The 20,000-nt window shown below is 38.8% G+C and overlaps 1 protein-coding gene across 5 annotated transcripts in view; it reads right to left on the bottom strand.

The window, feature by feature from the left end:
- Nucleotides 1-20,000, bottom strand: part of gria3a (glutamate receptor, ionotropic, AMPA 3a) — a 126,234-nt gene that overhangs the window by 99,069 nt on the left and 7,165 nt on the right. The gene's annotated exons all lie outside the window — the stretch shown is intronic.

Genomic DNA, 20,000 nt, shown 5'->3' with positions numbered 1-20,000 from the left:
GCCAGTCAGATTCAGTAACACAACAGCCAATCAGATTCACTAACACAACAGCCAATAAGATTCAGCAACACAACAGCCAATCAGATTCACTAACACAGCAGCCAATCAGATTCACTAACACAGCAGCCAATCAGATTCACTAACACAGCAGCCAGTCAGATTCAGCAACACAACAACCAGTCAGATTCAGCAACACAACAGCCAGTCAGATTCAGTAACACAACAGCCAATCAGATTCAGTAACACACCAGCCAGTCAGATTCACTAACACACCAGCCAGTCAGATTCAGCAACACAACAGCCAATCAGATTCAGTAACACGACTGGCCAATCAGATTCACTAACACAACAGCCAATCAGATTCAGTAACACAACAGCCAGTCAGATTCAGTAACACAACAGCCAATCAGATTCAGTAACACAACACCCAGTCAGATTCAGTAACACAACAGCCAATCAGATTCAGTAACACACCAGCCAATCAGATTCACTAACACACCAGCCAGTCAGATTCAGTAACACAACTGGCCAATCAAATTCAGTAACACAACTGGCCAATCAGATTCAGTAACACAACTGGCCAATCAGATTCAGTAACACAACAGCCAGTCAGATTCACTAACACAACAGCCAATCAGATTCACTAACACAACAGCCAATCAGATTCAGTAACACAACAGCCAGTCAGATTCAGGAACACAACAGCCAATCAGATTCACTAACACAACAGCCAATCAGATTCACTAACACAACGGCCAATGAGATTCAGTAACACAACAGCCAGTCAGATTCAGTAACACAACAACCAATCAGATTCACTAACACAACGGCCAATGAGATTCAGTAACACAACAACCAGTCAGATTCAGTAACACAACAGCCAAACAGATTCAGTAACAAAACCGGCCAATCAGATTCAGTAACACAACCGTTAGTCAGATTCAGTAACACAACAGCCAATGAGATTCAGTAACACAACAGCCAATCAGATTCAGTTACACAACTGGCCAGTCAGGTTCAGCAACACAACAGCCAATGAGATTCAGTAACACAACAGCCAATGAGATTCAGTAACACAACAGCCAATCAGAATCAATAACAAAACTGGCCAATCAGATTCAGTAACACAACCGTCAGTCAGATTCAGTAACATAACTGGCCAGTCAGGTTCAGTTACACAACCGGCCGGTCAGATTCAGTAACACAACAGCCAGTCAGATTCACTAACACAGCTGGTCACTCAGATTAACTCAACAACAATGCAACAACAGTCATACTGTACACAGGCAGTTATTGCTGTATTAATAATAATCACACTGTATGAAAATAATTAGTGTTTTTACAAATATTGAAATTGTACACAGGTAAGTATTGATGTAACCATAATCACACTGTATATGAGAAAACACTATATATAGTAATAATCACACTGTATATAGTAATAATCACTGTATTTTTTTTTCCAGCAGGTTTAGTGTTGTGTAGACTCTGTGTTGAGTTGTAGGTATTTTTCTACTTGTATTTGTTTAGGTCTCAATGCATAGATAACTTCAGGTAGCAATTTAGAGCAAAGCTCTTTAAAATTATGTCGACCTTTATTAACATGAGATATTCTGAAGTAATGACAAGCACTTTTGTAAGTCACTCTGGACAAGAGCGTCTGCTAAATGCCATAAATGTAAATGTATATAGTAATAATTGCACTGTACATAGTAATAATTACTGTATATGATACAACAGTATATATAGTAATAGTCACACTGTATATAGTAATAATCACACTGTATGTAGTAATTATCACACTGTATGTAGTAATAATCACTGTATATAGTAATAATTGCACTGTACATAGTAATAATCACTGTATATGATACAACAGTATATATAGTAATAGTCACACTGTATATAGTAATAATCACACTGTATGTAGTAATAATCACACTAAGTAGTAATAATCACTGTATATAGTAATAATTGCACTGTACATAGTAATAATCACTGTATATGATACAACAGTATATATATTAATATTCACACTGTATATAGTAATAATCACACTGTATATGATAAACTGTATATAGTAATAATCACACTGTATATGATAAACTGTATATAGTAAAAATCACACTGTATATAGTAATAATCACACTGTATATAGTAATAATCACACTGTATACGATAAACTGTATATAGCAATAATCACACTGTATATAGCAAGAATCCCACTGTATATAGTAATAATCACACTGTATATACTAAACTGTATATAGTAATAATCACACTGTATATAGTAATAATCACACTTTATATGATACTGTATATAGTAATAACCACACTGTATATAGTAATAATTACACTGTATATGATACTGTATATAGTAATAACCACACTGTATATGATACTGTATATAGTAATAATCACACTGTATACTAAACTGTATATAGTAATAATCACACTGTATATAGTAATAATCACACTGTATATGATAAACTGTATATAGTAATAATCACACTGTATATAATAATAATCACATTGTATATAGTAATAATCACACTGTATATGATAAACTGTATATAGTAATAATCACACTGTATATAATAATAATCACATTGTATATAGTAATAATCACACTGTATATGATAAACTGTATATAGTAATAATCACACTGTATATAGTAATAATCACTGTATATAGTAATCACTGTATATAGTAATAATTGCACTGTACATAGTAATAATCACTGTATATGATAACAGTATATATATATATTAATAATCACTGTATATAGTCATAATCACACTGTATATAGTAATCATCACACCGTATATGATAAACTGTATATAGTAATAATCACACTGTATATAGTAATAATCACACTGTATACGATAAACTGTATATAGCAATAATCACACTGTATATAGTAATCATCACACTGTATATACTAAACTGTATATAGTAATAATCACACTGTATATAGTAATCACACTGTATATGATAAACTGTATATAGTAATAATCACACTGTATATACTAAACTGTATATAGTAATAATCACACTGTATATAGTAATAATCACACTTTATATAGTAATAATTACACTGTATATGATACTGTATATAGTAATAACCACACTGTATATGATACTGTATATAGTAATAATTACACTGTATATATACTAAACTGTATATAGTAATAATCACACTGTATATAGTAATAATCACACTGTATATAGTAATAATCACATTGTATATAGCAATAATCACACTGTATATAGTAATAATCACTCTGTATATAGTAATAATCACTGTATATAGTAATAATCACACTGTATATAGTAATAATCACTGTATATAGTAATAATCACACTGTACAGGCAGTTTCTTCAGGAACTTTGTAAGCTAATGTTACAACCCCTTTACACTCAAAACAGTGTCACTTGTGTGTTGGAAAAGATGACATCAAATAGTGCACACACAAACACGGGTTGGACGGGTCAATACACTGCGTGCGCGCACACACACACAGTTCATGTGTGGTTGGTTGAGCAAATGGGCCAAAATAACATCGCCAAACTCATCAGCACTGATTACAGACAGGATCAATACAACACACACACACACAGAGCTGCAAAGATCCATAGCCCTCAGGGTGCACAATCTTTTTTTAAGGTAGTATTAGATTTATGGTTCCAGTGGATTTAAGGAAGAACATTTGTGATAGCAGATGATTTAAGGTTTAAGTGGATTTAAGATACGATTGGATAAAGTAGTAACTGATTTAAGGTACCAGTGCATTTAAGGTAGCAATTTAAGTAAGCAGTGGATTTAAGTTAACACAGTATTTAATAGCACAGATCCACCAACACCTTAGCAACAATCTGAGACACCATGGTAACTGCCTAGCAACAACTTAGCAACAACCTGAGACACCATGGTAACTGCCTAGCTACAACTTAGCAACAACCTGAGGGGGGTTAAGGGTAAAAATCAGGTGCACACCAGATTCTATGTAGTGAGTATTCAAAACACGCTGATCCACCTGATAGTTTTGGGTGCTCACCACATAGTATTTAATGCGCGCCTGATGCAACTTGTTGCTGAATGCATTTTTTTTTATGATGTTTTTTATGAGTTTTATGATGATAAATTTCCCACACAAACACAAAACCATGTAATTAATTTGTCATCCTGGTGGTCTGAAAATCTCTTAAATCACGATTTTGATATAAAAACAAATCATTTTTATGACCATTGACGTTATTGAAGCAAAGCAAATTTCACAGCAAAATTACCTCAGAGGTACAACAGCATCTTAAGCTCAATCTGCTGAGTCGCCTGAAATAATCATTAAAAAGTTTTTCACACCACGTCGTACATCTTTATGTATTAATATCACACACAGAAAATCAGCATCACACTGAGGAAGATGGCCTTTATTTCTTTATTTTCTCACTCCCCCGTCCAAATCAGTGAATTCAGGTGTTCCAGTCACTTCCGTGGCCACAGGTGTATGAAGCCGAGCCCCTAGGCCTGCAGACTGCTTCTACATACATTAGTGAAAGAATGGGTCGCTCTCAGGAGCTGGGGTTGTTTTTCAGGAGTTGGGCTCGGCCCCTTCGTTCCAGTGAAAGGAACTCTTAAAGCTTCAGCACCAAGAGATTCTGGACAATTTCATGCTCCCAACTTTGTGGGAACAGTTTGGGGACGGCCCCTTCCTGCTCCAACATGACTGCGCACCAGTGCACAAAGCAGGTCCATAAAGACGTGGATGAGCCAGTTTGGTGTGGAAGAACTTGACTGGCCTGCACAGAGTCCTGACCTCAACCCCATAGAACACCTTTGGATGAATTCTCTCCCTCTGACACACAGGTTTCCAGTCGCATCTCGGCATGCCTGTCTGACATCTCTACATAGATGGCAGCCCACCACCTGAAGCTCAATCCCAGTAAGACTGAGCTGATATTCATCCCTGTGACTACAGGTCCTCATCATGACCTCACCGTCTCATTCGAGAACTCTCTGATTGTTCCGTCTGTAGAGGCGAGAAGTCTTGGTGTGACTCTGGATGGCCAGTTATCATTTTCGACTCACATCGCAAACCTGACTCGGTCACATAGGTTTCTCCTGTACAACATCCGGAGGATCCGACCCTTCCTCACCCGAGAGGCCACCCAGGTGCTCGTGCAGTCTCTGGTCATCTCAAGGCTTGACTACTGCAACTCGCTCTTGGCTGATCTTCCCATGCGGCCATCAAGCCTCTACAGCTCATCCAGAATGCGGCAGCACGACTCGTCTTCAATCTGCCCAAGTTCAGCCACGTCACCCCACTGCTGCGCTCCCTTAACTGGCTTCCTGTAGCTGCATCAGATTTAAACCCTAATGCTGGCCTACAAAGCCAGAAATGGACCAGCTCCTACCGACTTGATGGCAATGGTGAAATCTGGAACTGAACCACGAGCCCTTCGAGCTTCGAGCACAGCTCGGCTTGACCCGCCATCCTTCAAGGTGCATGGAAGACCAGCGTGGAGAATGTTCTCTGCACTGGAGCCCAGGTGGTGGAATGAACTCCCACTGGCTGTCCGAACAGCAGAGTCTCTCACTGTCTTCAAACGTAGACTGAAGACTCATCTCTTTACACAGCACTTAAATCAGCACTGAGTTATAAGCTGCACTTATTTTATTGTACTGCACTCTGTATTGTAGTTTATTGTATTGTATCTTATTGTTATTGTATTGTGTAAGTGTGTAAAGAACCACACTTTAGGCTACATTATCATTATAACCAATGTTTCACTCAGATCTGATCTCCTAATCTGTCATTAATGCAAACGGTTCTGGGAACCGTAGTTGGAGGCATTTAGTAGTTTCAGCTGGGCCGGAAGGCACCTGAACAACAAACTAACCAGCAGGAAAAAAGGTCAGTTTGAAACTGACCACTGTAAATAAGGACTTTGCAAAGACTATAAACTTAGAAACCATATAAACTTGCGCAAAACCAGTCTGGCTCATGAAGTCCTAACCAATGGGAGAGCTCGCTCAGCTGTATCCGCAGAGATACCACAGAGAGAACAATCCTGATTGGAGGACTTTCTGCTGGGGGTTTCAAGACTTATTCCCAAACAAAACTGGTCAGTGAAGAAAGAGCGTTATTTCTGTTACAGAGTTTATGATTATCAAGTAAAAATTAGCTAAAAACTCCAGATGGCATTTTTCCTTCTCTGAAGACCTCGAAAGTCCTGAGGGTTCTCACTGCATTCATTCACATCAGTGTTGAGTCATATGACTTTTTCTAACCTCGCCTACTGGAGGATGAAGGTGTGTGTGTGTGTGTGTGTGTGTGTGTGTGTGTGGAGCCGGTACCTAAGGGTGTTTCAGGGTGACACACACACTCCAAACAGGAGTTTAACTTTGTTTTTAGAGGAACAAACATTGCGTCCAGGTTGCATCATGTAGGGCTGGTTAAAATGGACCGTCATTCATCATTCAGGAGCAGCAGTACACACACACACACACACACACACACACACACACACTGCAACTGGAGCTAAGTGCAGCTAATGGACATACTCACTCTGCTGTAAATGGATCTATTCGTGTCTTGTTTTTAGAGAAGCTGAGAGCAAATCCTGTTTTCTGAAAGCATCATTCATCATTAGTCACTCTCTGATATATTAAAGTTACAGTTCAAACAAAATCTACCCCCCCCCCCACCGTTATCCACCTTACCCCAGATATTAACATGTTTGGATTTTCTGCCTGAGTCACATTTCCATCACCCGATCTCAATTGCGGCTCGGCTGTTCACACAATCCCAATCGCGGCTCAGCCAATGACCTGATCTTAATCGTGGTTCGGCCAATCACCCGATCCCAATGGTGGCTTGGCTGATCACCCGATCCCAATCATGACTGAGCTGATCACCCGATCCCAATCGTGGCTGAGCTGATCACCCGATCTCAATGGCGTCTGAGCTGATCACCCAATCTCAATGGCGGCTGAGCTGATCACCCAATCCCAATGGCGGCTGAGCTGATCACCCAATCCCAATGGCGGCTGAGCTGATCACCCGATCCCAATCATGACTGAGCTTATCACCCAATCCCAGTCGTGGCTTAGCTGATCACCCGATCCCAGACGTGGCTGAGATGATCACGTGATCTTAATCGCGGCTGAGCTGATCACCCAATCCCAATGGCAGCTAAGCTGATCACCCGAGCTCAATGGCGGCTAAGATGATCACCCGATGTCAATTGCAGCTCAGCTGCTCACCCGATCCCAATCGTGGCTCAGCCGATGACCCGATCTCAATTGCGGCTCGGCTGTTCACACGATCCCTATCGCGGCTCAGCCAATGACCTGATCTTAATCGTGGTTTGGCCAATCACCCGATCCCAATCATGACTGAGCTGATCACCCAATCTCAATCGTGGCTGAGCTGATCACCCGATCCCAATCATGGCTGAGCTGATCACCCAATCTCAATGTCGGCTGAGCCGATCACTCGATCCCAATGGCGGCTGAGCTGATCGCCCAATCCCAATCACAGCTCGGTTTATCACCCAATCCCAATCACGGCTTGGCTTATCACCAGATCCCAGTCACGGCTTGGCTGATCACTTGATCCCAATCGCAGCTCTGCTTATCACCCAATCCCAATCGCGGCTTGGCTTATCACACAATGTCAATTGCGGCTCGGCTGTTCACCCGATCCCAATCGCAGCTCAGCCAATGACCTGATCTCAATCGCAGCTGCAGGCCTCTTCTCATCCTCCTGCCAGCTGGTTTTGGTCTGAATCAGAATATCACCACATAATATTGCTATATAACCACAATATAACCACATAATGTCAATATATATTACAATATTTAGATAGAGAATCACAATATAACCACGTAATATAGCTATATAACCACAATACAAACACCTAACATAGCTACAGAACTACAATATAACCACATAATGTAGCTACATAACCACAATATAACCATATGATGTAACTACTTAACCACAACACAGAGCTATCTAACCACAATACGACCATATAATGTAGCTATGTAACCACAATATAACCAAGTAACGTAGCTACATAGCCAAAATATAATAACATATTGTAGCCACATTAACACAATATAACCACACATTGTAGCTACATTAACACAAGATAATCACGTAATGTAGCTACAACAACACAATATAATACCCTAATAAAGCTATATAACCACAATATAAGCACATAATGTAGCTACCTAACCACAATATAACCATATGATGTAACTACTTAACCACAACACAGAGCTATCTAACCACAATACGACCATATAATGTAGCTATGTAACCACAATACAACCAAGTAACGTAGCTACATAGCCAAAATATAATAACATATTGTAGCCAAATTAACACAATATAACCACACATTGTAGCTACATTAACACAAGATAATCACATAATGTAGCTACAACAACACAATATAATACCCTAATGCAGCTATATAACCACAATATAACCACATAATGTAGCTACATAACCACAATATAACCACATAATGTAGCTATATAACCACAATATAACCACATAATGTAGCTACATAACCAAAATATAACCACGTAATGTAGATACATAACCACAATTTAACCACATAATGTAGCTACATAACCAAAATACAACCATATAATGTAGCTACATAACCACTACATAACTATGTAATGTAGCTACATAACCACAATATAACCACATAATGTAGCTACATGGTCACAATATAACCACATATTTTAGCTACATTGACACAATATAATCAAGTAATGTAGCTGCATTAAAACAATATAACATCTTAATGTAGCTACATAACCACAATATAATTACGTAATGTAGCTACATAACCACAATATAACCATGTAATGTAGCTACATATCCACAATATTACCACGTAATATATCTACATAACCACAATATAACCACATATTTTAACTACATAACTGCAATATATCCGCGTAATGTAACTATATAATGACAATATAACCACATAATCTAACTACATAACCAAAATATAACCACATATTTTAGCTACAAAACCAAAACATAACCACAAATTGTAGCTATATTAACACAATAGAATCATGTAATTTGGCTACATAACCACAATATATCCACATAATGTAGCTACATTAATATAATATTATCACATAATGTAGCTTCAAAACCACAATATAACCATGTAATGAAGCGACATAACCAGAAAATACAATATAACCACGTAAAGAAGGTACATAACCGCAATATAACCATGTAATGTAGCTAAATAACCACAGTATAATCACGTTATGTAGCTACATAACCACAATATAACCACGTAATGTAGTAAGATTTCCACAATATAACCACATAATGTAGTAACATTTCCACAATATAACCACGTAATGGAGCTACATAACCACAATATAACCACGTAATGTAGCTACATAACCCTAATATAACCACATAATGTAGCTACATAACCACAGTATAACCACATAATATAGCTACATAACCACAGTATAATCACGTAATGTAGCTTCATAACCACAATATAACCACGTAATGGAGCTACATAACCACAATATAACCACTTAATGTAGCTACATAACCCTAATATAACCACATAATGTAGCTACATAACCACAGTATAACCACATAATATAGCTACATAACCACAGTATAACCACGTAATGTAGCTTCATAACCACAATATAACCACGTAATAGAGCTACATAACCACAATAAAACCACATAATGTAGCTACATAACCATAATATAACCACGTAATGTAGCTACATAACCACAATATAACCACATAGTGTAGCTACATTAACACCATTTAATCACGTAATGTAGCTACATAATGAAAATATAGTCACATAATCTCACAACATAACCACAATATAACCAAAGAATGTAGCTATATAACCAAAATATAACGATATAATGTAGCTACATAACCACAATATAACCACATAATGTAGCTACATAACCCTAATATAACCACATAATGTAGCTACATAACCACAGTATAACCACATAATATAGCTACATAACCACGTAATGTAGCTTCATAACCACAATATAACCATGTAATGGAGCTACATAACCACAATAAAACCACATAATGTAGCTACATAACCATAATATAACCACGTAATGTAGCTACATAACCACAATATAACCACATAGTGTAGCTACATTAACACCATTTAATCATGTAATGTAGCTACATTAACAAAATATAACCACATAATGTAGCTACATAATGACAATATATCCACATAATGTAGCTACATAATGAAAATATAGTCACATAATCTCACAACATAACCACAATATAACCAAAGAATGTAGCTATATAACCAAAATATAACCATATAATGTAGCTACATAACCACAATATAACCACATAATGTAGCTACATAACCACAATATAACCACATAATGTAGCTACATAACCACAATATAACCACATAATGTAGCTACATAACCACAATATAACCACATAATGTAGCTACATGTTCACAATATAACCACATGTTTTAGCTACATTAACACAATATAATCAAGTAATGTAGCTGCATTAAAACAATATAACATCATAATGTAGCTACATAACCACAATATAACCACATAATGTAGCTACATAACCAAATATAACCACATAGTTTAGCTACATAACCACAATATAACCACATAGTGTAGCTGCATAACCACAATATAGCCATGTAATGTATGCACATAACAAGAATATAACGACATATTGTAACTACATAATGACAATATATCCACGTAATGTAGCTACATAATGACAATATAGTCACATAATCTCACAACATAAGCACAATATAACCAAAGAATGTAGCTATATAACCAAAATATAACCATATAATGTAGCTACATAACCACAATATAACCACATATTTTAGCTACATTAACACAATACAATCAAGTAATGTAGCTACATTAAAACAATATAACATCAAAATGTAGCAACATAACCACAATATAACCACATAATGTGGCTACATAACCAAATATAACCACATAGTTTAGCTACATAACCACAATATAACCATATAATGTAGCTACATAACCACAATATAACCACATAATGTAGCTACATGTTCACAATATAACCACGTTTTAGCTACATTAACACAATATAATCAAGTAATGTAGCGGCATTAAAACAATATAACATCATAATGTAGCTACATAACCACAATATAACCACATAATGTAGCTACATAACCAAATATAACCACATAGTTTAGCTACATAACCACAATATAACCACATAGTGTAGCTGCATAACCACAATATAGCCATGTAATGTATGTACATAACAAGAATATAACGACATATTGTAACTACATAATGACAATATATCCACGTAATGTAGCTACATAATGACAATATAGTCACATAATCTCACAACATAAGCACAATATAACCAAAGAATGTAGCTATATAACCAAAATATAACCATATAATGTAGCTACATAACCACAATATAACCACATATTTTAGCTACATTAACACAATATAATCAAGTAATGTAGCTACATTAAAACAATATAACATCAAAATGTAGCAACATAACCACAATATAACCACATAATGTGGCTACATAACCACATATAACCACATAGTTTAGCTACATAACCACAATATAACCACATAATGTAGCTACATGGTCACAATATAACCACATATTTTAGCTACATTAACACAATATAATCAAGTAATATAGCTACATTAAAACAATATAACATCAAAATGTAGCTACATAACCACAATATAACCACATAATGTAGCTACATAACCACAATATAACCACATAATGTAGCTACATGGTCACAATATAACCACATGTTTTAGCTACATTAACACAATATAATCAAGTAATGTAGCTGCATTAAAACAATATAACATCAAAATGTAGCTACATAACCACAATATAACTACGTAATGTAGCTACATAACCACAATATAATTACATAATGTAGCTACATAACCACAATATAATTACGTAATGTAGCTACATAACCACAATATAACCATGTAATGAAGCTACATAACCACAATATAACCACGTAATATATCTACATAACCTCAATATAACCACATATTTTAACTACATAACTGCAATATATCCACGTAATGTACCTATATAATGACAATATAACCACATAATCTAACTACATAACCAAAATATAACCACATATTTTAGCTACAAAACCAAAAGATAACCACAAATTGTAGCTATATTAACACAATAGAATCATGTAATTTGGCTACATAACCACAATATATCCACATAATGTAGCTACATTAACATAATATCACATAATGTAGCTAACTTAACACAATATAATCATGTAATGAAGCGACATAACCAGAAAATACAATATAACCACGTAAAGAAGGTACATAACCGCAATATAACCATGTAATGTAGCTAAATAACCACAGTATAATCACGTTATGTAGCAACATTAACACAATATAATGATGTAATGTAATAGCATTTCCACAATATAACCACATAATTTAGCTACATAACCACAGTATAACCACGTAATGTAGCTACATAACCACAGTATAACCACGTAATGTAGCTACATAACCCTAATATAACCACATAATGTAGCTACATAACCACAGTATAACCACATAATGTAGCTACATAACCACAATATAACCACGTAATGTAGCTACATAACCACAATATAACCACGTAATGGAGCTACATAACCACAATATAACCACGTAATGGAGCTACATAACCACAATAAAACCACATAATGTAGCTACATAACCACAATATAACCACGTAATGTAGCTACATAACCACAATATAACCACGTAATGGAGCTACATAACCACAATAAAACCACATAATGTAGCTACATAACCATAAGATAACCACGTAATGTAGCCACTTCCAGCGCCGACGCGAGCGGCAGCCTTCCAGCAGCTCCATGTAGCGGTTCACCTAAAGTGAACTTTTTTCATTCCTTACTTTCCTTGTTCGTCTCTTACTACGTCGTAGTTTGTGTTTTTATGTATCCCATGGATATGGATCACCAGAATCTGCATAAGGGCTGCAGAAACTTTGTTTACTCGAGGGAGGAACTTCTCACGCTGAGAACAAAGCCGCGCCGGCGTGATGCACCCCATTCCAACGGAGCTGAGGCGCAGCTTCAGGGGCTGCAGAGCCGGGGCTAAGCTAAAGGCTAAACAACGGGAGAATCACTGGAGATACAAGCCTTGTATTCCTGCAGTGGTGATGGGTAACGTGAACTCGCTGGTCAACAAGACGGACGAGCTTGCAGCATTAGTGAGGAACCAGAGGATCTACCGGGAATGCAGTCTCTTCTGCTTTACAGAGACTTGGCTAACCGCTAACATCCCTGACGCTAATGTAAACATCCCCGGATTCGTCACGGTGAGGGCGGACAGAGACTGCGCGCGCAGTGGCAAAGCCAAGGGTGGTGGGCTCGCTATCTTCATTAACAACAGATGGTGTAATCCTGGACATGTGACTGTTAAAGAGACTGTCTGCTGTCGGGATGTTGAACTGTTTGCGGTGAGTTTAAGGCCATATTATATCCCGCGGGAGTTTTCGCACGCCATTGTTGTTTGTGTGTACTTGCCCCCCCGAGCAGACGCGGAGGTGGCGTGTGACGTCATACACGCGACCATCGCTAGGCTTCAGACACAACACCCGTATGCCTTCGTCGCGCTGTCTGGTGACTTCAACAACGTCACGTTGGACTCCACACTGACCTCATTCACCCAGTATGTGGACTGTCCCACCAGGAAAAACAGGACAATTGACCTCCTGTATGCTAACATCAGTGATGCATACACGGCCATCCCTCTGCCCCCACTTGGAAGATCTGACCACAATCTGGTTTTCCTGCAGCCTCGGTACAAACCCTGTGTGATGAGGCAACCATCAACAACACGCTCCTTAGGAAGTGGTCTAAGGAGGCAGAGGAGACCCTGAGGGACTGCTTTGCATCCACAGACTGGAGTGTGCTGCTTGACTCTCACAGCAAGGACATTGAGGGGGTAACAGACTGCACAACTAACTACCTGAACTTTTTCATGGACACTGTGGTTCCTGTGAGAACTGTTCGCTGCTTTCCTAACAACAAGCCCTGGATTACAAGTGACGTAAAGGACCTCTTAAACAAAAAGAAGAGGGCCTTTAAAGACAAGAACCAGGAGGAGCTGAGGAACGTTCAGCGGGAACTCAAGTCCTGCTTAAAGGAGGCTAAAGAGACCTACAGGAAGAAGGTTGAGCAGAAGTTACACGACAACAACATGAAGGAGATCTGGGACAGTATGAGGACAATCACAGGATGCAAGCCAAGGAGTGACAGTGTAACAGCTGGAGGTGTGGAGAGAGCGAACGAACTCAATCTCTTCTATAACCGGTTTGATTGTCCTGTTTCATCCTCATCTGCTTCTGTCTGCCCTGCCATCACAGCAACCTCAGCCTCTGCCCCTCCGGACACCTCACTCCCTCTTCTCAGTGCTGCACAGATCTCCCTCCCACAGGCTGTCAGCACACCCAGTCCACCCCCCCTCACCCCCCCCCCCCCCCCCTTCTCTGCAGACCAGGTCTCAGGGGTGCTGAGGAGACTCCGTTCTGGGAAGACAGCTGGACCTGACAAGGTGAGCCCGAGACTTCTTAAGGCTTGCACCTCTGAACTTGGGTTTCCCTTGGCGATCATCTTCAACATGAGCCTGCAGCTGGGGAGGGTTCCCACGCTGTGGAAAATCTCATGCCTGGTCCCTGTTCCCAAGAAACCTCACCCCAGTGAGCTCAATGACTACAGGCCAGTGGCGTTGACGTCCCACATTATGAAGACCATGGAGCGACTGCTTCTCCCTCTTCTCAGACCCCAGGTACAGCATGTACTGGACCCTCTCCAGTTTGCCTATCGGGAGAGGATTGGTGTCGAGGACGCCATCACCTACCTCCTCCACCGAACCTACTCTCATCTGGACAAGGGGAATAGCGCTGTGAGAATCATGTTTTTTTATTTCTCCAGTGCTTTTAATACGATCCAGCCCCCACTTCTCAGAGACAAGCTGGTGAAGATGCAGGTGGATCCTCACCTGGTGCAGTGGATCATGGACTATCTCACCTGCAGACCACAGTACGTGAGGCTGACTGACGGTACATCTGAGACTGTTGTCAGCAGCACTGGAGCACCACAGGGGACTGTGCTCTTCCTCTTCACTCTCTACACGTCAGACTTCAAGTACAACTCTGAGATGTGCCATCTGCAGAAATTCTCAGATGACACTGCCATCGTAGGATGTGTCAAGGGTGGTCAGGAGGAGGAGTACAGGAGACAGGTGGAAGAATTTGTTGCTTGGTGTCGACTGAACCAACTGCAGTTGAACATATCCAAGACCAAGGAGTTCGTGGTGGACTTCCGTAGGTCTGGACTACCCCTTCAGCCAGTCTCCATTGAGGGGGTTGATGTGGAGACGGTCAAGACCTACAGGTACCTTGGTCTGCATCTGGACAACAAACTGGACTGGTCAACAAACACGAACACCCTGTACAGGAAAGGACAGAGTCGGCTCTATTTCCTGAGGAGACTGCGGTCCTTTAACATCTGTAAGAAGCTTCTGCAGATGTTCTACCACTCAATCGTGGCCAGCATTCTCTTCTACGCTGTGGTTTGCTGGGGAGGCAACATGAAGAGAAGAGATGCATCAAGGCTGGACAAGTTGGTCAGGAGGGCCGGGGCAGTGGTGGGAGTGGAGCTGGACTCTCTGGTAACAATAGCAGATAGGAGGACTTTGGATAAACTGCTCTCTATCATGAACAATGATAGTCACCCACTTCACACCATCATCATGAAGCAGAGGAGTGTGTTCAGTGGCAGACTGCTGTCACAGAGCTGCACAACGGACAGATTCAGAAGATCATTCATTCCGAGAGCCATCAGACTCTTCAATTCCTCCCATCGGGGACGGGAGGCTGCTGCTGACTGAGTTTAACCCAGTCACACTACATGGACATTATTCAACTACTCAACCGCTTAATTAGTTATTCACAATTACACTCCCCAACCTCTCTTACACTCAAGCACATTTACTCATGGTGTGGTATTCATATATTCACATATTCACTTTACAGAACTATATTTTTACATGTACATATTAAGAATTCTATGGCACATCAGTCACTTTTATAACTTTTATAACCAATGTCGGTTGCACCTTGCACTTTGATCTGTGAATTTATTTATTGGCTGTTAGAAAAATCTACTGCACTGCTGCATCTACAGAAAGTTCTTTACCTTGTACAGAAAGTTTCTATACCCTTATATATTTTCTATTGTTCTGTGTTTGATAGATGTTGAATATGTTTCCTACTGTATTGTGTTGTTGCTGCTGGATGCCTAAATTTCCTTCGGGATCAATAAAGTATCTATCTATCTATCTATCTATCTATCTATCTATCTATCTATCTATCTACATAACCACAATATAACCACGTAATGTAGCTACATGACCACAATATAACCACATAATGTAGCTACATAACCACAATATAACCACATAATGTAGCTACATAACCACAATAAAATCACATAATGTAGCTACATGACCACAATATAACCACGTAATGTAGCTACATAACCCTAATAAAACCACATAATGTAGCTACATGACCACAATAAAACCACATAATGTAGCTTTATAACCACAATATACAGGAAACCATGTAATGTAGCAACATTATCACAATATATCCATATAATGTAGGTACATAACCAAAATATAACCACATAATGTAGCTACATAACCACAATGTAACCACATAGTGTAGCTACATTAACACCATTTAATCATGTAATGTAGCTACATAACCACATAGTTTAGCTACATAACCACAATATAACCACATAGTGTAGCTGCATAACCACAATATAGCCATGTAATGTATCTACATAACAAGAATATAACCACATATTGTAACTACATAATGACAATATATCCACGTAATGTAGCTACATAATGACAATATAGTCACATAATCTCACAACATAAGCACAATATAACCAAAGAATGTAGCTACATAACCACAATATAACCACGTAATGGAGCTACATGACCACAATATAACCACGTAATGGAGCTACATGACCACAATATAACCACGTAATGGAGCTACATGACCACAATATAACCACGTAATGGAGCTACATAACCACAATATAACCACGTAATGGAGCTACATAACCACAATATAACCACGTAATGGAGCTACATAACCACAATATAACCACGTAATGGAGCTACATTATGTGGTTTTATTGTGGTAACCACAATATAACCACGTAATGGAGCTACATAACCACAATATAACCACGTAATGGAGCTACATAACCACAATATAACCACGTAATGGAGCTACATAACCACAATATAACCACGTAATGGAGCTACATAACCACAATATAACCACGTAATGGAGCTACATAACCACAATATAACCACGTAATGGAGCTACATAACCACAATATAACCACGTAATGGAGCTACATAACCACAATATAACCACGTAATGGAGCTACATAACCACAATATAACCACGTAATGGAGCTACATAACCACAATATAACCACGTAATGGAGCTACATAACCACAATATAACCACGTAATGGAGCTACATAACCACAATATAACCACGTAATGGAGCTACATAACCACAATATAACCACGTAATGGAGCTACATAACCACAATATAACCACGTAATGGAGCTACATAATCACAATATAACCACGTAATGGAGCTACATAACCACAATATAACCACGTAATGGAGCTACATAACCACAATATAACCACGTAATGGAGCTACATAACCACAATATAACCACGTAATGGAGCTACATAACCACAATATAACCACGTAATGTAGCTACATGACCACAATATAACCACATAATGTAGCTACATAACCACAATATAACCACATAATGTAGCTACATAACCACAATAAAATCACATAATGTAGCTACATGACCACAATATAACCACGTAATGTAACTACATAACCCTAATAAAACCACATAATGTAGCTACATGACCACAATAAAACCACATAATGTAGCTTTATAACCACAATATACAGGAAACCATGTAATGTAGCAACATTATCACAATATATCCATATAATGTAGGTACATAACCAAAATATAACCACATAATGTAGCTACATAACCACAATGTAACCACATAGTGTAGCTACATTAACACCATTTAATCATGTAATGTAGCTACATAACCACATAGTTTAGCTACATAACCACAATATAACCACATAGTGTAGCTGCATAACCACAATATAGCCATGTAATGTATCTACATAACAAGAATATAACCACATATTGTAACTACATAATGACAATATATCCACGTAATGTAGCTACATAATGACAATATAGTCACATAATCTCACAACATAACCACAATATAACCAAAGAATGTAGCTACATAACCACAATATAACCACGTAATGGAGCTACATGACCACAATATAACCACGTAATGGAGCTACATAACCACAATATAACCACGTAATGGAGCTACATAACCACAATATAACCACGTAATGGAGCTACATAACCACAATATAACCACGTAATGGAGCTACATAACCACAATATAACCACGTAATGTAGCTACATAACCACAATATAACCACGTAATGGAGCTACATAACCACAATATAACCACGTAATGGAGCTACATAACCACAATATAACCACGTAATGGAGCTACATAATCACAATATAACCACGTAATGGAGCTACATAACCACAATATAACCACGTAATGGAGCTACATAACCACAATATAACCACGTAATGAAGCTACATAACCACAATATAACCACGTAATGAAGCTACATAACCACAATATAACCACGTAATGGAGCTACATAACCACAATATAACCACGTAATGGAGCTACATAACCACAATATAACCATGTAATGAAGCTACATAACCACAATATAACCACGTAATGGAGCTCTATAAAAATGTCCAGCAAAAAAGCTGTATTATGTAGTTATTTATCGGCAGTGCTGGTATTTTTTTATATCGTGCAGCTTTAACACACACACACATTAACACACACACACACACACACATTAACACACACACACAGAGAATCAGAACTCTGAGCTGTAGGGGTTCCGCGGTCATGTGAGCAGTGAGGGCCGCTAGCGAGGCAGAGCCGTATCAACAGAACCGTAAACAGAGCTGTTGTAATGCTGGTTCCAGGCGTGCTGCACAGAACCCGCACTCAGTCGTCACTCCTCACCATCATCATCACCCTCAGCCTGCAGCTCTGACACAGCTCAGCCTCACCACTGCACTCCCACACGACATGGTTCCTCAAGGGTTCTTCAGCAAAGGGTACGGGTCTATACAGAAATCTCAACACTCACAGAGCTATTTTCATGCTTAAATGGTTCTCTGCAAGATAAAAATGGTTCATCAGGCTGACGGGGAATGTGCTGGGTATAGTTTAATAAAGACCTTATTGAAAAGGGTTACTGACCCTTTTTAGTGCTATATAGAACCATTTCCAAAAAGGTTGGAGTAATTAAAGGGGTCATGCTGGTTCTGTTGGACCGCTCTTCACAAATACAAGCTGGATTTATAAAATGAGATGAAAACGAAGTGGTGAGGTTTGAAGCCGAGACAGTTTAAGGGAGTCTGAGCACTTCGGACTCTCACTACACCAAAACCATGACCACTGAACAGAAGAGGGCGCCAGAGAGGGAGAACCCAGCGTTACTGCTACTGAGAGCTGATTGGTTAGTGTTACTGCTACTGAGAGCTGATTGGTTAGTGTTACTGCTACTGAGAGCTGATTGGTTAGTGTTACTGCTACTGAGAGCTGATTGGTTAGCGTTACTGCTACTG

The sequence above is a fragment of the Pygocentrus nattereri genome, chromosome 23 (assembly GCF_015220715.1).
Source record: "Pygocentrus nattereri isolate fPygNat1 chromosome 23, fPygNat1.pri, whole genome shotgun sequence".
In the NCBI taxonomy this organism is placed as follows: Eukaryota; Metazoa; Chordata; class Actinopteri; order Characiformes; family Serrasalmidae; genus Pygocentrus; species Pygocentrus nattereri.
This window is presented reverse-complemented; position numbering and strand designations above follow the sequence as displayed.